At 39.7% G+C, this 19,843-nt stretch overlaps 1 protein-coding gene and 1 non-coding gene across 3 annotated transcripts in view; one reads left to right on the top strand and one right to left on the bottom strand.

The window, feature by feature from the left end:
* CERS6 (ceramide synthase 6) overlaps positions 1-19,843 on the top strand; it is a 311,686-nt gene that overhangs the window by 129,006 nt on the left and 162,837 nt on the right. The gene's annotated exons all lie outside the window — the stretch shown is intronic.
* LOC126933234 (U6 spliceosomal RNA) lies at positions 18,532-18,637 on the bottom strand. Its single transcript, XR_007718478.1, has one exon. It is a non-coding gene; the product is annotated as a U6 spliceosomal RNA (small nuclear RNA).

Below are 19,843 nucleotides of genomic sequence, written 5' to 3'. Positions count from 1 at the left end.
GCTTCTAAGTACATTCACAGTGTCGTACAATGCAACCATCACCACCATCCATCTCCATAACTTTATCTTGCAAAACTGAAATTTTATACCCATTAAACACCTACTTTCCCATTTTTTCCCTCTCCCAGATCCCTCACAATCCCCATTCTACTTTGTTTCTATGAATTTAATGACCATAAGTACTTGATATAAGTGGAATCACACAGTTTTTGTCCTTTTGTAACTGCCTTACTTCACTTAGCATAATGTCCTCAAGGTTCACCCATGTTTTGGTGTCAGAATTTCCTTCTTATAGGCTGAATAATATTCCATTGTATGTGTATACCACATTTTGTTTATCCATTTATTTGTTGATGGACACTTGGGTTGCTTCCACCTCTTGGCTATTGTGAATAATCCTCTTATGAACCTGGATGTACGAATATTTGTTCAAGTTTTTGAGACAGAGTCTTGCTCTGTTGTGAAATGGTGGGATCTCACATATTGCAACCTCCACCTCCTGGTTTCAAGCAATTCTTGTGCCTCAGCCTCCTGAGGAGCTGGGACTATAGGCATGTGCCACCACGTCTGGCCTATTTTTTCTATCTTTAGTAGAGACAGGGTTTTGCCATGTTGCCCAGGCTGGTCTCCAACTCCTGAGCTCAGGCAATCTGCCTGCCTTGGCCTCCCAAAGTCCTAGGACTACAGGTATGAGCCACCATGCACAGCCCCTGCTTTCAGTTCTTTTGGGTATATACCGAGAAGTGGGATTGCTGCATTATATGGAAATTCTATTTAACTTTTTCAGGAACCACCATATTTTTCATAGAAGCTGCACCATTTTGCATTCGCAGCAACAGTAAACAAGGATTCCAATTCCTTTACATTCTTGCCCATACCTTTTACTTTGTTTTTTTTTCCTTCCTTCCTTCTCTCTTTCTTTTATAATAGACATCCTAATAGGTATGAGTTTCGGGCTTTATTTTAAATGTACTAGTTTATTTAATCTGTTAAAATATTAGAGGCAGGTAGGTCATGTTATCTCCATTTGAAAGAAGAGGAAACAGGTATAAAGGTGTTGGCTGCTAAGAATTGGAGCTGGTATGTGAGTCAGGTAGCATGGTCCTGGGATCTGAACTCCTAGTACCCTGCTCTGACTGCCTCCCTCATTATATAACGATGCAGCAAGTTCAAACAATAAAGAAATGTTTGTGAAAGCATGTGAGCTTTTTTACCCAGTTCTAATACCGTGCATGCCTTCTAATTAATCTCTGAAAATGATGTCTTTCCTTCCAAATGTTGGGTGTATTTCTATGTTTTTACATGTATTTTTTAATATAATTTTTAAAGTGTTCATGCTTTACATTTTTTTCTAATACTACTACTTCTACTCTGCTTAATTTATTAAAGACGTCATTCTAGTCCACTACATACAGATGTACCTCATTCTAACTTATGATGGCATTTGGCAGAAATTTAACTTGCTAATTATTGCTTTATTGGTATAACCATTAGAAAGAGGGCTTCAAGGAACATTCTTATGTGCATATTTTATAGTTCCTTTTTCAGAATAAATTCCAAGAAATGGAATTTCTGGGTAAAAAGGCAATAAACTTCTTTTATGTTTGAGCCTAGACTGAAAAGCTGACTCACACAGACCATGAGTTAATGAAGACCTAGCTAGACAAAAGTCCTTGGCTGCCTCAAATTTGTTAAACAAGTACAGTACCTGGGAGAAGATTCCAGAACTGCTCCGTTGACTGATAAGAGAGGTTTCAGCTGGGCATAGCCTGCTTCAGGGAACCCAACATATCAGCTAGATGTTTGGCCCACTGCATTTGTCCAAATTACCAAGTGTGTTCTTGCTGTGAAATTCCTTTCACCTGGGCAACTAGAAGAGGATATGGTTGTAACTAAAAGAAATAGAAGAGTGAAGCCTGTCCTTTGGTTTGAAGGCTATGCTTTAATTTGATCTTTTGGCCATTTTAAACTTAGGTTCAGTAACAAATTTAAATTAGGCTATAATATAAACAATGTTATCAGAGAAAAATTACTACTGAATAAAAACGATATTTGAAATAAACTGTCACACTTATATACACATATGTATGTATATATGTATGTATGCATATACATTGTGGATAATTCTAGTGTATATCAGGGACATGATATTCCTATTAAGGTAAGCCACTTGGAAGTGAAGTTTCAAAGTAAAATTGCTTTTTTACCACCATTATGTAAGAGTATATAAAAGAGAATTTTAGAAAATAAATAAGACTATTTTAATATAATTAGTGAAAACATTTTTCAGCGTATAATTTTGTATTTTTTAATATCGTTGTGGGATCATGTTACATATACAATTTTCTCTCCTGTAAAGCACTATACTTAAATGTGTACTATTAGTGGTGGACATTGGATTAAGCATCCTATTAATACATTGATTAACTTGTGTGATCTTTACAATGCCCATCTGTGGTAGGTTCTGTTTTTGTTCTCATAGGCAAGGAAACTCAGACATAGAGAATTGGAATAACTTGCCCAAAGCCCATAACTAGGAAGGTCAATTACCACAAACACTGAATCCAGTTAATTTGTCATGTTATCTACTTATGGAGAGACAGGTGGGATTTGCATCTTGCTGCCTCATGTGGCATTAACAGCCCATGTTACTGCCATCTCTTTATTATATATGCTTGCTTCAATAGCTATATAATATTGCAGCTATTGGATGGTCCCAAGGTTTATTTAACTATTATAATATTACCTAGGACTAGTCTTAATATGTCTTTTATTATTATAAATGTCATAGGGCCATAAACACCTCTGTGTATATTTTCCCCCTGTATTCTGGACTACCCTTGTAATAGAGTCCAAGTAATTTAATTACTGGATTAAAATAACTGCTTAAAAAGATAAAGATGACTTTTAAATTATTCAAAATTCTCTACATAGTATTGTTAGTGCTATTTCTCTTTGTCTCTAGAAGATATCCCAAATGGCTTCACCATCCACATCATGAAATTTCATGTTGTCCCTAGACTGTTAGCTGCAGAAAATGACTGACAGAATGAGAATTTGATACCCAAATTGAGATTACTGGCATTTAAATCAAATCATACTTTTAAATAACTTGGGTTAATAGTGCTATCTAGTATACAATGTGTGTCTCATCCTTGAAATACTGAGTGACTTAATGTTTACACAGTCATTAGTTTTAACATTAGACTTAATTTTCAAGTCAACATTATTCACTAAAAACTTCATTGAATAAAATTTATTTTTTTTTCATAGTAGAGCTTCCTTTTTCTCTGACATTTAAATTTTATCATTTTAACTATTGGTTCTTGCAGTGCCCTAGCAAAAGACTTTCTTTCCCATTCAGCATGTTCCTTGGTTTAATTTGATTGTTATAAAGATGCATAAAAACAGATTCTAGAAATATTTTAAAGTACAGAATGCTTGATTTCTGAGGAGTATAATTCAAAAGGAAGAGTAACCTGGACCTTCTCAAACTTCCTTAGATTTTAGAGAAGGGGACTGTGGAGGGAGAAGTACAAGCCCTTTCTAATGGAATAGAGTGAATCTCCGCATGGACCCCCAATGCTGGGATACCAAATAGATCAGAGCGGGAATACCAGGATTGAGGCATTCTTTTAATAATTGGGCCACAGGGTGCCCAACTCTTCACTTTGTTGTGTTGCCAACTTTCAACCGAGTGTCAAAGAATTGTATATAAGACAATTCTGATGGAACTTTGGATTTAGGAGGGGGGATGAGATGAGAAGAAAATAAATGCCCCAAATGGGAGGAATGTGTATTATTACATGTACTTGACTCTCCAAAAGCCATAGGGCTTCAAATGAGGTAAGTGAAAAATGTTTTTAAGGATATGTGAGCTTAGTGGAGGAGGTGGTGCTTCAGAAAGACTGGAGAGAATGGACTGAATTTTGAGGAGCAGAAAATGGAGAATGGAAAGCCTATTCCAGCTGTGGGCAGAGGCACAGCCCAGGAAAGCATTGGAGAGCCTGAGCTGCCCCACTGGCTGGAGCTCAGGCCGTGGGAAAGGGAGGTGAGGCTGGAGAAGCAGATGGGGCCGAGTGGGGAGGGCTCTGGAAGCCAGCAGCAGAACCTTAACCAGGGCAGCAGTGGCAGTCATTGAGGGGTTTGAGCAGGAATGGTATTTGATAGGAGATTAAATCAAGCAGGTTAACCAGCAGCATGCAGCGTGGGGTGAAGGCAGGCTGTTGGTGTGTACCCTACAGAATTAGTGGGAATGAAAGGCTGGGGGCAGTGGGGAGGAGCGATCTCAGGAACAGTGGAAACTCACCGTGCCCAGTGACTACTTGGCATTTACCTCTGTGCAGCAGGGTGGAGGGGCGGGTTTTCCTCAGCTATTATGCTGCTGTGAGTTGGAAGAAGGGACTGGGAGACCATCAATATTATGACAAAAAATACCCATTCCTCTAATAACAGCTTCAGGAAAGTGAAGCTGTTATTTTCGGGTGTTATGTATATTAGTTCCTACTGCTGTAACAACAAATGACTACAAACGTAGTGGCTTAAAATAACACAAATATATTATCTTACCATTCTAGGAGCCAGGAGTCTTAAGTGGTTTCACTGGGATAAACTCAGGGTGTCAACATAGCTGTGTTACTTCCGCAGAAGGTGTATTACTTTAGAGGAGAATTTGTTCCCTGGCCTCTTCTAGTTTAATCTAGAGTCCACCTGGACTTGTTGACCCTTCCTCCACTTTGAAGGCTAGCAGCATAACATCTTCCAATCTTTTTCTCTCTCTGACACTCCTATTTCCTCTAACCCTGTTGCCTCCTTTTTTCCCTTATAAGAACTTCTGTGATTATATTGGGTTCACCCAGAACACCGTGATAATATCGCATCTCAAAATTTTAAATTTAATCACACCAGCAAAGCCTCTTTGACCGTGTAAGGTAATGTGCTTACAGGTTCTGGAGATTAGGATGTGGATATATTGGGGCCATTACTCTGCCTGCCACATCATTTGACCACAGCTCTTTTGTCATGAGTACCTGGTGGGAATTAAAATGCTCAGTCTGCAGTTTGGAACAATTTGCAAGTCTCAATTTGGAACCCCCAAAAAACCCTCCGGAGGATTAAGAGGCGAGGCTCAAGCAATCCTCCGGCTTCAGCCTCTCCAGAGTAGCTGGGACTATAGGCAGGTGCCATCACGCACAGCTAATTTTTTTTTTTTTTAACATTTTTAGAGAAAGGGATCTTGCTGTGTTGCCCAGGCTGATCTGGAACTCCCTGGGATCAATTGATCCTGCTGCCTTGGCCTCCTGAGTAGCTGGGATCACAAGCAGGAGCCACCGTGCCCAGCTCCTCCAGCTCTCTCTTGATGGAGGTATCTTCCCCTCTGCCATCCAATGTGTTTGGACCGTCTGCATCCTTAAAGCAAACAGACCTTCACTTGTACTTGCCAGATCAAGTACCCCCAGTTTTCTTGATTAATCCCATAAGTGGCAAAATGACTTAAATAAGGGGATAAAAGAGGCATCATGTACCTGCTCTCATGATCATCACTTGCCTCTTCCCAACTTTTGAGTTTCTGTGTATTTCGTTTGTTTCGTTTTCTCCCTGTTAAGGTAGTAGTCTTTCTTTGCACATAATAGAAGGTATTAGCCCATTCTCTGTCACTTGTTATAAGCCGTTTAACTGTGAAGAATTTATGGCAGGTCAGGAGATTCTGGAAATTTCTTTGTCCTTTTTTAATAGTATAAAACTTTATAAAACATCTTAACTTTTTCAAAGGTTCTAGTTCCCTTTTAGAACCTAATAAAACATTTTTCCTAGGATAATCTGTATCTCTCTCCTAAGTTTGCATAAAGTTTCTAGTGTTCCATAGGAATCCTAAACGAAGTCTCCTTTGTCTTAGTACAGTACTGCCTGTTGCCAGGCAAACTTGAACTAGCCTTAACTATGACCATGAATACCCTGTTACTCTGTTTTGTGTGACAACAAGCACCAAGAATGGTATTGCTACGTTGGTTTTGGTTGTACTTTCAAATTTTACCAACTATGTGATGTTTTTGTTTTATTTAAAAACTTTCAAAATTGTTTCAGATCCTGTATCTTTGGGCTTATGTTAATATTCGTGATTATTTCATTTCATGTACAGATAACATTGTGAATACTTTCCCATTAAGAGTCAGTATGCTTTGTGAAAATACTATTATTATACTTATAAGAGTTATTTCTAAAGCAGAGTTTATAAAATTTCCCGAGTCCTTTATTATTAGTATCTTATGTAAATTACTGGGTGCTTGCTTTGTTTGTTGAGTAACTCATTCATCAAATGAAGATACTTGTTATAATAGTTAAATTCATTCATGGCAGGTGCAGTGGTTTATGCCTGTAATCCCAGCACTTTGGGAGGCTAAGGCAAGAGGATTGCTTGAGCCCAGCAGTTTGAGACCAGCCTGTGAAACATAGGGAGACTACTGTCTCTACGAAACACAAATAAATTAGCTGGGCGTGGTGGCTTGTACCTGTGGTCACAGTTACTAGGGAGACTGAGGCAGGAGGATTGGTTGAGCCTGGGAGGTTGAGGTTACGGTGAGCTGTGATCATGCCACTGCACTCCAGCCTCAATGACAGCGTGAGACCCTGTCTCAAAAAAAATACTCATTTAAAAAATATTTACTACATGCCTGCGTGCCCCAAGCATTGTCTAGTCTCTGGGATACCTCCTTTCCACCCCAATGTGAGTCCTACTTACCCTTCAAAGCCCAACTAAAGTCATGTTATTACCATGAGCCCTTTCTACTATTCTTTCTCACATGAATCTCTCCAGAGGTTCTTTCCTGAACCCCTGTGGAACTAATAATGAGCACTGCTAATTTTAGCCATTAGCCAGTCTTTAGAATTATTCTCTACTTGTTTCGTGTATCTTAGTGTTTGTTTTCACCCCAGCTAGATTGCCTGTGTATTCAGGCTGTGTTCAGTGAATATATGGTGGTTTGCTGATTGATTCAAAGTGAATCTGAGGAATACACTTCCTTTCTTTGAGATTAAGAGAATTGCCAGTGCTGTTTTGGGGCTGTTAGGATGCAGGTGCAATAGCTTGCAGCTGACTCTCAGGTTCAGCAAGGCATCATGAAGGAAAGTGACCATTGCCCTCTATTGGAGTTTAGCCCTCTGGCTTGCAGAGACAGAAGCACCCTAACACTCAAAGCATTTCATGGTTGCTTTTTAAAAAGTTTACAGGGCCAATTTCTGTGACTTTTACTGGGGGAAGCATTACATAAGAGGACAAGGAGCACATGTATCCTATGCATTGTTTCGGAATAATTCCACTCCCAGCTCCTGACTTGTCAGAGGGTGAGATGTTTGGGAGAATATTTTCAGTCTGAAGAAGATAATTATTTATTGTTTAGTCTGAGCTTTTAGCCCACACTTCCCTTTCATGTGGTTTTTGCTTGAGAGTTCTTGGACCAAGGTTAGATTGAATGTTGAGACACTATTGGGAGTGTAAAAATCAATGGATGAAAGAAAAGGTATAAATACCACAATTGCATTCATTCCTTTCTCTCTTTACTCTCTTTTTTTAATCCTGAATCTCCTTACATTGGATTATGTATAATACCAATTTTAATTGACTGATTTTAGTGACAGCATTAAAATGTAAACATAAATGTAAGGCTGATGGTACTTATGAAGAGTATCTCTCATTGAACATTTTCATTATAGATTCAGATATATTGCAGCAAATGAATTGTAATGGTTTGAAGTGATACCATCTTTACCTTGTCTTTATACAGACATCAAATAACATCTAATGTTTGACTCACATGAATATTATCTTATATTTGAAAAAAGTTATATTGCTGTTTACATAGTTATTTAAGATTTGTGGAGATCAAAAAGAAGAATTGTATGTTTTTTTCTTTTTGGCAGACCTTTTTGTTCAATGTAAGTAGACTTAAGTGGACTTCATGTTTTCTTCCAGATGTAAAGGAAAGGTGCCCAAATTGGCAAGACATTAAAAATTATCGTTAGGCCAGGCGTGGTGGCTCACACCTGTAATTCCAGCACTTTGGGAGGCCAAGGCAGGAGGATCATGTGAGCCTGGGAGTTCAAGACCAGTCTGGGCAACAAAGCAAGACCCTATCTCAGAAAAAAAGAAAAAAAAGATAAAAATTATCATTAAGCTGCCAAAATTCAACATTTGTTTGTAAATGTTTATGCATCTGGCTAGTAGACTTGGATCCTAGTCATGAGCCACAAAGAGAAGAGGTTCTGTGGTTATAAGATGAGTGGCTTTGGTTTTGGATCTTACTGAGGGTACCAAGTTTGTTGCTGATCACAGGGTCATGTGAAATGGGACCTCAATAGGATGGAGACCAGATTATGTGTGTGGGTGGGGGGTTGGGGGGAGGGGTTGTCGTCTTCTTGGTACAGTTTTTACTGGACTTCCAGCCTCCTTCCAGAAATTGTTCAGGGAAATGTAGATGAATAGCTTTGGCAGAACGTAACATGAGTGGCAAAATGTAACATGAAAGGAAAAGCTTATTTTCAGTATAGTGGCTTTTTTACTTGCCTTCATTCATGAAATCATTGTTTCAGGGCCCCATCCCTTTTTTTTTTGAGATCACTCTGTCATCCAGAATGAAGTACAGTCGTGCAATCTCGGCTCACTACAACCTCCACCTCCCTGGTTCAAGTGATTCTCCTGCCTCAGCTTCCTGAGTAGCTGGGATTATAGGTGTGTGCCACCACGCCCGGAAAATTTTTTGGTATTTTTAATAGAGACAGGGTTTCACCATGTTGGTCAGGCTGATCGTGAATGCTGGGCCTCAAGTGATCCACCCACCTTGGCCTCCCAAAGTGCTGGAATTACAGGTATGAACCACCATGCCCGGCCCCCATCCCTTTGTCGATGCACAAAAGTTAGAGTTAAGAGCAAATGCTCTTGGAGTTTGTGCAACTTTCTGTTTGCTCTAATATAAACTGAGTGCAAGAATTCTTTTATTGTAGCAAACGTTCATATACTCTACCTATTCTCTCTAAAATACAATGCTCTGTTCGTGGCGTCTTTCCTGCTTCTTGAACTCCAATTGGTGAACATTGAAGTCAATATTCTGACTGATCTCTGACTCACTTTCACACTGCTATGAGTTTAGCTTTGTCGCGTCAGGCCCCTATTGACTTCAGTAGGGATGGCGCCAGGTTTGAGAGGCTGAAGAAGAGACCTGGAGCCAGTGAACAAGACATAGGTTTTTATTGGAGGGAACTTACATACAGGGACAGTCTAGTGGCGGCAGGCTTGACAGTAGAGCATTATTTATTATATAAATTGCATGCTTGTAAAAAGTATACAATTTATATAATATTTAGAGCTACTTTCTCTAACAACCTCTGCCTGGCAACCTTCACTTAATCCAAAACAAAGAGTATCTTTCCCCTGCATACCTGCATTCCATGGACAGGCCAGGGGATCAGATGTTCCACATAAATAAGTAATGAATCTGTCGGATGGCCACTCCCGGATTCCTTAGCTCAGAACTCTGAAGACACATTCAGGTGTGTCTGCCTTACAGGGTCATTCTCAGGGTATACTTAAGATGTTGCCGTCAGGTGCATCTGCCATACAAGCTTCTACTTTTTTTCAATTCCCAGATACCATAGATGGTTGAAGGTAGGATGCCCGTAGCTATAAGACACATCTCCAGTTTCCCAATGATACAAAATATTCCGGGACCACCTTGAATATGTAAAGTTTTAGAGATGAAACAATTGATATGTATATTAATAACATTAATATGTTTATTTAGATATAATGCTTTTCCTATTCACTTTCATGAAATAATTTATTCAGAGCCTGTATTTGCAGCTTTGACATCATGTCTTTGTCAGCGAAGCTACTTCAGAGTCATCTAGGACAATGTGCCAGAGTGCCTTCTCTTCCCTTCCATCTAAATTGCATGGACTTCAATGTGTTTGGAATCCATGTAAGAAGTTTTTTCTATAAATGTTAACCCAGGCCTTAGCACTCTTTCAGACATTTTTTTGTCCTTTATCTGTAGGTGTATATTGAGGATCTCCCACATGTAACTCTCTTCTGTCCTCCCTTTAAGAGGGATCTTTGAAAGGTTTGTTAACAGTGACATCTAATACAAACAGTTACGAAGTCACCACCTTAGAGATAATGACTTAAGTATTTGTTAAATTTCTTTGCTCCCTTAGAATAGCTGTTTCCATCAGCTGACCTTCTTGAGCATCTCAGACTGGCGTTGATTGAAGTTGTTTCAGATTTGAGTGTCTTCAAAGAATACTTCTTTGTTCTAAATAAAGCGCTTGAGACAGTAGTCTATAAATAAGAGACCGTAATGACTTGAATATATGACAGCCTCTTTTGGGGGGGGAAGAGAAAACATATCTTCAGTTTATACGTGGCATAGTAATTAACCAGAGGGTTTTCTTTTTTTTTTTTTTCCTTTTCCACGTCTACTGGCCACATTGTTTATTTCCTTGTTTTACATTCCTAAGTATTTTTGATGGTTAAAAAAAAATAATGGCAAGGGGCAAAAAAAATAGTGGTTTACTGGAATATGGGAAATTTAAATAGGCTAATGATTATCACATGGTACTCGTGAACCCTAAATAATTAATGTGTGGCAATCTAAGAATATAATGCCATCATAGCAAATAAAACTACAGAATTTATGAAAAAAAGGTCCCAATTCCCCAACCAGTACAGAAAGAAAATTGAATAACATAGCTTATAAGATTGTCTTCAATCTTCACTTCTGCAATATAGAACTATCCCTTAATCTTTTTTTTAATCTTAATTTCTGTTTAAAGTGGCATCACATATTGCAGTGATACAACATAGAACAATTAATATGAACATTTTCTTTTTAGAATCTCTTAAGTTTGGGAAGAGCAGGTATAGAAGAATCTTACTGGAACATGGTCACAACTAATCCACTTCTCTCGAGATCTTTACTGCCTCTCTAGCAAGAGAAACACATGTCAGAAGAGGCTCGGGAGAGGAAGCAGGCTGTGGTAATAACAGCACTTGACATTTTTCTAGCTCTGTGATTTTCAAGGAACTTTGTGAGCATTGTTTAATTCCATCTTCACAAGAACTCTGAGATGTAGACTAGGGCATTAGAGGCATACCCTACTCTTCTGCCTCCTCTGTTTTCTTTTCAACATTTAAGGAAATGTTGCTTTGAAAGGTTAAGCAAATTGACTCAGGTTACCTTGTAGAGCGTGGGAAAACAGGCTGCTTCTCTGGGTGGAGGAAAAATCTTGGTACAGTTGTGCTCTCTGTGGTTCTTTTCTCCCCCCAATCCTCTCAAATCCTATTTCTCACTCCTGTTCCTTCCGGGGACGTGTAAAACATAGTCATGAATGTGTTTTAGAAGTGATTGTCCTAAAAGTGCTTCAACCATGTCTTGTTTCTTTTTGAAGAAGGGCAGTAAATTCTTATCCTTTCTATATTTTTCTCTTTGCATTTTTTCTCTTGCCCAAAATAAGAATGCAGGTACACTTAACAAACAAAGGAAATATCAGTTCATTTTAAAATGAACGTTGTCAGAGTAAATTCAACTGTGAGTGCTAGGGTTTATTATCTTGTCCTGAAAGACTTCTGAATTTAAGTAGGTTAGTAATCCCTGCCTCCCACTAAATCTTTTTAGATTAGAAAACATTGTTCTCGAGAGATAACTTCAGGAAAGAGATCATTTACTGACATTCATTTGAGATCTGTGTAACGTTTATTTGAGACCTTTATGTTGGTTTTATATATGCTTCAGGTTGTATATATAGTTTGAGGACCATCTATCAACCCTTCCAGGTTATAAAGTATCTAATTTATTAAGAATATTGTCTTGAGCCTCACATGTGGACATTTAAATGTCACAAATAAATATTTATGGAATTCTGAATATAAAGAGGAAGTAGGGCTGGTGATGTAGAGATGAGCTCTTTTCCTTCAAGGAGGTTGATACACTAGTAGTAAGCATAAGACCAGAATGGGCTTTGAAGTCAGAATCACCTGGGGGTAAAATCTGACTTCCCCTTGATAAACCTAAAAATCATTAGACTGATGATATGGTTACAGTGATACAGTGATGCTTACCTCCTTGGGTTCTTACAGCATTTGTAACTTGTATACTGAAGGCTTTAATACATCCTGGTTTTCCTCCCCCTTCCTCCTTTCCTTTCTCTCCATAAACATTATAGGTGACAGTAGTATCTGCTTAGTTATGGGTAAACTATCCAACTTATTCTGCGATAAACTACCATACTTCTCTGTCTCTCTTTTTTTTGTTTTGTTTTGTTTTGTTTTGTTTTTGAGGCAGAGTCTGGCTCTGTCATCCAGGCTGGAGTGCAGTGGCGCGATCTTGGCTCACTGCAAGCTCCCTCTCCTGGGTTCATGCCGTTCTGCAGCCTCAGCCTCCTGAGTAGCTGTGACTACAGGTGCCCACCATCACGCCTGGCTACTTTTTTGGATTTTTTAGTAGAGACAGGGTTTCACCGTGTTAGCCAGGATGGTCTCAATCTCCTGACCTCGTGATCTGCCCTCCATGGCCTCCCAAAGTGCTGGGATCACAGGCATGAGCCACCGCCCCTGACCTACCATACTTATCTTAAAGCAAGAAGAAAATCCCTGAAAATCTATGTCCTTGCCCCAGGCCCTTTTCATATATCCCCTCAACCTAGAAGTGTTTCTGCAGTTCAACCCCTTGGCATCTCACTCACTCTGAAACCTAAAGGCACCTTGATAATATTTACCTTGTGTGTTTTCCTGAGTTGTGGTTATTTGTATATTTATTCTATCTCATTTCTTGACTGGAGGTTCTAGACTGTAAACATTCCTTAAAGGCATCTTTCCATTTCCTATGGTATCTAATGCGATGACTTGTACTCATTAAATCTTAGGATTGAATTAAATTGATCTAATAGTGCCTTGGTAATGGTCACATGTAAGTGGTAGCCAAGTCTAGTTCCTACTTTTCTGTGGTATTGAGCAAAGTTAACCATCACCTGATTTCTATTTACCAATAAACTACAAAATATTTTCGGTGCATCTAGAAGTATTAGATCCTAACAGACCTCATGGGTTGATGTCCACTACCCTCTAGAGCCAATGCAAAATGATTACCATAGAATCCAAGGCTTCTCTATCAGTTTCCTCACACTCCCCACCTCTCAGTACTTATTACACTTCAGCCTACGCCCTGTGATTCAACCAGGCAAATTGGATAGATGTACACCCTTTCACAAAAGTAGATAAAAATATACATTGTCAGCTGACATAACAGGTGGCTTTCTTTTACCACCTAGAGTTCCATTAAAAATGTTGACACAGTCTCCCACATAAGGTCACGGCCTAATCTGGGAAACAATTTTGAACCTATCCCTATATAATTGTGACTCTCAGTACAACAGATCTGTTTCTCTCCGTGATGTTAACTTATGATTTAAATTAAACTTAATTTGTGTTTATCAATAGTATTGTATACTCATCTGCTGGTTGCTTGTGGACCTCTGCTTTCTGAAGACAAAGACCAATGATGAATTCTGATTGAACAGTTTCTAGCAGTATTGTTCTCATAGTCCAGCCATCTCATTTCATAGAGGAGAATGTTGAACATTCTCAGGTGGACGCCAGTTTCTTGGCCTTATCTTTTTTTATTTTTATTTTTATTTTTTGAGACAGTCTCGCTCTGTCGCCCAGGCTGGAGTGCAGTGGTGTGATCTTGGTTCACTGCAACCTCCACCTCTCGGGTTCAAGCAATTTTTCTGCCTCAGTCTCTCAAGTACCTGGGACTACAGGCGTATGCCACCATGCCCGGCTAATTTTTGTATTTTTAGTAGAGATAGGGTTTCGCCATGTTGGCCATGTTGTTCTTGAACTCCTGACCTCAGGTGATCCGCCCACCCCAGCCTCCCATAGTGCTGAGATTACAGGCATGAGCCACCTCGCTCAGCCCTCTTGGCCTTATCTTGATACCCTTAAAAAACAAATTTTATTCATAGATCTTGTATTTGCATGCAATGTTGAGCTTGAAAATACAGAAGTAGAATATTTTTAAATGACTTCTAGAAAAGGAAGCACAGATGAAGTAAAATTTACTGCCGTTTGAAACCACAAAAATCATAATAAACACCTTAAATGAAACGCCAAGTCAATAAAGTTAATTTAGACAGGGTTCTGAGAGGCAGTCACTGTGGTATACACATATTTCAGCAGTAACAGAAGAAGTGGGGGTTGCAGATAGCAAGTGTATTACACAGTATAAGCATTGGCCGATTCTTTTTTCTGTTTCTCTCATTTAGAAAATATAAGGGAATTGATTTTCAGTATTTTTTTCAGATCAAGTGATATTAAAAATCAGTTTAGCCAAAATTAAGAAACATAGAAGTATTTTAAAAATATATCTGAGTACAACTAAGATAAAGATACATGAATTATTTGCCTGGTATAAGACTTTCTCTATAATTTTAGTGCTTTTGCTAAATGTATAAGTACTTAAATGATGTTGGCCCATTGATAGAAGCCATAGCTTTAATTTGATCCAAGTCTTTATAGGCTTAATAAATTTTAAAAAATCACCCATATCCACCTACCTATGTGGATAGACTTTTTACAAAGGAACATGTAGTTAAATAACATTTTTGATCACCCAGAATTATGCAGTATTAGTGTTCAGAGAGTTTAAATTAGTAATGTAGATATGTAGTTTACTCCCAGGGAAAGAGAAGAATAATAAGTATCTATGCATGCAGAGTGGTCAGTGGGTATAAATGAACTTGAATTCATTAACCTCATGATTTGACATCAAAAATGGAAAAATCTGATCAAGTAAAGTTCAGGGTGGTGGTTATTTGTGTGTGCATAAAGGAATGGGGTTTGGGGTTTGACCTGGGTAGCCACTCTTTGGTTCTTGGACAGTATTTTATTCCCAGCCCCAGCCTCTCAGTCCTGAACAGGTCACCATTCAAAAATACAGGTTCCTGTAGTGCCATCATTTCAGGAAAATTCTTTGGGGGCACTGATGAGTCTCCAAACCAGCATGAAACATGTTGCAGCTAATTTATTCCGTGAACTTAACATTTTGTGAAATGTATACATTATCTACCTCTACATAGTTCAATTCATCCCGTCCTCCACTTGAGCATCCCCATGTAGTGAGCCTGTAACAATGATCTTCCATTCTATAGAAGGAGAAACAGAAGCTCAGAGTTCTTGATTTCTTTATTACTCAGTTGCTGATCCTTGGGTTTGCCCTTTAAATGTCAGGTGATGTTTGTAGCAACGTGATATTTTTACTGAGTATCTCATTTTGAAAAAAGAGAAGTAGTATGTGCCCCAAGGCCTCATTGGGGATGGGAAGAAATGGGGCTCTCCTTTCATATTCAAACATTTCCCTTTCCAGCAGCCCCATGGAATCACCCTGAGTGACTTGGATGGCTACTTGTGTAGTGAGGGAGGTACATGAGGGATCTGAAAGAGCTGCCAAATAACCCAATGAATATTTGCAGCCTTTATGGGAAATAACTACAGAGAATGAATATCAATCGATATGTAGATAGATGAACATCTGGGCATTGATTCTGAAACAATTGAAAAATCAAAGGATGATTTAGCTTAATAGTGCCTTGATTTTACAAGAGATTTTAATGTTCATGATTAAACTGGCTGTACCGGATTTTACCGAAGCCCATTTATTGTGCATTGGCTGTAGCCTTCCCAGCAGGCATTCCAGTGCTCTTGTAACATCTTTCAGATGCGGCTACAGGTGTAGCTCAGCCTCCTGGAAGGTCCTGTTCTCTCACAGCTGCCAATGGGAGACCTGATTGTAATTATAGCTTCCATGATGGAATGTCTTTAAAACCTAAATCTAGGCTACAGTTGTTGGCCTAATGCCTGAAGAACCGTGGCTGTTAGGAGCTTGAAGAGTCTGATGAGGAGCCCCTTAGTCCTAAAGCCACGTTTGTGTAAGAAATGGAGTTAGGCAGTTGAGCGTAGTTTGTGGGCTGATTATGTTCTCTCGAGTCCGTGGTCTATATCCATGTCTATCTCTAGCTCTGAATCTCTGCATCTTATTGACCTAGAGCCTGAGATCAGTAGTGAAACAATAAAAATTTTTGGTTTACTTCTGCAGTGGAATTATGGAGAACTGTTATTAGATATGATTTGATATTAAAATGAAAACGCGTTAGAAGTAAAAATGTGTTTGAGGGAGTAATTCTCAATCTATCAGAGAAGACGAAACAAAGATTTAAATATTTTTACATTCCTTGGAGCCATCCTTAATTAAGATATACTTGATTTTAGTCCTTTTCCCTTAACCCTATTTCCTGGCTGACTTGAAAATTATAAGCAATTTCCGCTGTAGGTTTTGGCTACTTGAAAGGTTATGCTTTTCAAAAACACAACTTTTGCAAGGGTTTAATTCCACATTGCCACAGGAAAGTGTGTTCAAAAATATTTGTAGGGTGGGGTATGTGTGTGACAGAGACAGATTGAAGTTGAGCAGTTGTATACATGTGTGTGTTTGAAGTGTGTGTAGGTCAGGGGTTGGTAAACCAGGGTCAGTCGACCACATCTGGCCTGCTGCCAGTTTTTGTATGACTTGTGAAATAAGAAGGGCGATGTGGTTTGGATCTATGTCCCCAGCCACATCTCATGTTGAAATGCAATTCTCAATGCTGGAGTTGGGGCCTGGAGAGGTGACTGAATCCTGGGGACAGTTTCTTATGGTTTAACATCATCCCTCCTTGGTACCTCATTGCAACATTGAGTTCTCATGAGATCTGGTTGTTTAAAAGTATATGGCACCTCCCTTTTCTCTCTCTTGCTCCTGCTTTGGCCATGTAAGATGTGCCTGCTTCCCCTTTGCCTTCTGCCCTGATAGTATGTTTTTTGAGGTCTCCCCAGAAGCAGCAGCCACTGTGCTTCCTGTACAGCCTGTAGAACCATGAGTCAATTAAACCTCTTTTCTTTATAAATTACTCAGTCTCAGGTATTTCTTTATAGCAATGTGAGAACAGACTAATACAGAAAATTGGTACTGAGAGTGGGGTATTGATATAAAAATTACCTGAAAATGTGGAAGCAGCTTTGGAATTGGGTAATGGGCTTCTCAGAAGAAGCCCTCCAAACTGTTCCAATGTCTGCCCATTACCCAGTTCAACAAGCCACAGGAAGAAGAGGGAAAGTTTGGAACTTCCTAGAGTTTTGTTGAATGGTTGTGATCGAAATGCTGATAGTGATATGGACAGAGATGGTCAAACTGATGAGGTCTCAGATGGATATGAGGAACTTATTGGGAACTGGAGCAAAGATCACTTTCATTATGCTTTAGCAAAGAACTTTGAGGCATTGTGACCCTGCCCTAGGCATCTGTGGAACTTTGAACTTGAGAATGATGATTTAGAGTATGTGGTGGAAGAAATTTCTAAGCAGCAAAACATTCAAGATGTAGCCTGGCTGCTTCTAACATCCTATGCTCATATTGTGTGAGCAAAGAAATGATATCCAACTGGAACTTACATAATATTATTTAAAAGGGAAGCAGAGGATAAAAGTTTGGAAAATTTGCAGCCTGGCCATGTGGTAGAAAAGAAAAGCCTGTATTCAGGGAAGGGATTCAAGCAAGCTGCAGAAATTTGCATAGATGAAGAGGAGCCAAGTGCTAACAGCCAAGACAATGGGGAGAAGGCCTCAAAGGCATTCATAGCACCCCCTCCCATCACAGACCAAGAGTCCTAGGAGGGAAGAATGGTCTCCTGGGCTAGGCCCAGGACCCTGCTGCCCTGCCTTGGGACACTGCTCGCTGCATCCCAGCTGCTCCAACTCCAGCCATGGCTCAAAGGGACCCAGGTACAGCTTGAGATGCTGCTTCAGGACTGCCAGTCATAAGCCTTGGTGGCTTCCTCATGGTGTTAAGCCTGCAGGTGCACAGAGTGTACGAATTGAGGCTTGGAGCCTCCACCTAGATTTCAGAGGATGTAAGGAAAAGCCTGGAAGTCCAGGCAGAAGCCTGCTGCAGGGACAGAGCCCTCATGGAGAACCTGTACTAGGGCAGTGCAGAGGGGAAATGTGGAGTTAGAGCCCCCACACAGAGTCCCACTGGGGCACTGCCTAGCATTGCTGAGAAGAGGGCCACTGTCCTCCAGACCCCAAAATGGTAGATCCACCAGCAGCTTGGACCCTGCACCTGGAAAAGCTGCAGGTGCTCATTGCTGGCCCTTGAGAGCAACTATGGGAACTGAGCCCTGCAAAGCCACAGGGGTGGAGCTGTCCAAGGAAGGCCTGGGGAGCCACCTTCTTGCACCAGTGTGCCCTGGATGTGAGACATGGAGTCAAAGGAGATTATTTCGGAGCTTTAAGATTTAGTGACTGCCCTGCTGGGTTTCAGACTTGCATGGGGCCTGTAGCCCCTTTCTTTTGGCTAATTTCTCCCTTTTGGAATGAGAGTATTTATCCAATGCCTATACCCCCATTGTATCTTAGAAGTAACTAACTTATTGTTGTTGTTGTTGTTGGTTTTAAATATGGCATGGTTCAAGAATTTGTGTCTCATCCTTGTGCCGGGGCCATGCTAATGTTCTTTGGATCCTCCTGTTTTAGTGTATGTGCTGCCAAAGTGAGCACACTAAGTTGTTTTTTATTTTACAGGCTCATAGGGAGAAGGAACTAGGCTTGTCTCAGATGAGACTTTGTACTGTGGTCTTGAGTTAATGATGGAATGAATTAAGACTTTGAGGGACTGTTGGGAAGGTATGATTTTATTTTGAAATGTGAGGAAAACATGAGATTTGGGAGGGGGCCAGGGGCAAATTGATATGGTTTAGATCTGCGTACCCACCCAAATCTCATACTGATATGTAATCCCCATGCTGGAGGTGGGACATGGTGGAATGATTGGAAAATCATGAGGTTTGTTTCTCTTGGTTTAACATCATGCCCCTTGGTGCTGTCATCATGATAGTGAGTTCTCATGAGATCTGGTTGTTTAAAAGTGTGTGGCACCTTCCCTGTCTCTCTCTTGCTCCTCCTCTGGCCATGTAAGACGTGCCTGCATCCCCTTTGCCTTCTGGCATGATTGTAAGTTTCCTGAGGCCTCTCTAGAAGCAGATGCTGCTGTGGTTCCTGTACAGCCTGTAGAACCATGAGCCAATTAAACCTCTTCTCTTTATAAATTACCCAGCCTCAGTCATTTCTTGAATAGCAATGCAAGAATGGACTAATACAAAGGGTTTTTACATTTTTAAATGGTTATATTTTACATTTTAAATGGTTTTTACATTTTTAAATGGTTATATAAATACTTACATAATATCCTTAGTTTTTCTTCTTAGTGCACAAATCCTAAAACATTTACTAACTGGCTTTCCAGAAAAAATGTACTAACTCTTGGTCTAGGGAATGATGTTGTAACATCTTTCCTTATTTTGATTATAAGAGATAATTCATTACTTTTTTAAAAAACTCTTTTAAATTACTCTTTCCAGTAATCAAAACTAGTATATCTTTTTTTTTTTTCTTGAGATGGAGTTGCTGTGTTGCCAGGCTGGAGTACAGTGGCATGATCTCGGTTCACTGCAACCTCTGACTCCCTGGTTCAAGCGATTCTCCTGCCTCAGCCTCCCAAGTAGCTGGGATTACAGGCACATGCCACTATGCCCAGCTAAGTTTTGTATTTTTAATTGAGACGGGGTTTCGCCATGTTGGCCAGAATGGTCTCAATCTCCTATCGTGATCTGCCTGCCTCGGCCTTCCAAAGTGCTGGGATTACAGATGTGAGCCACTGCACCAGGCCAAAACTAGTATATCTTAATAGAAATGTCTTATGTTTTT

Source organism: Macaca thibetana, chromosome 12 (genome assembly GCF_024542745.1).
Source record: "Macaca thibetana thibetana isolate TM-01 chromosome 12, ASM2454274v1, whole genome shotgun sequence".
NCBI lineage: Eukaryota > Metazoa > Chordata > Mammalia > Primates > Cercopithecidae > Macaca > Macaca thibetana.
Note: the sequence above shows the minus strand (reverse complement) of the source record. Positions and strands in the feature narration are given on the sequence as shown.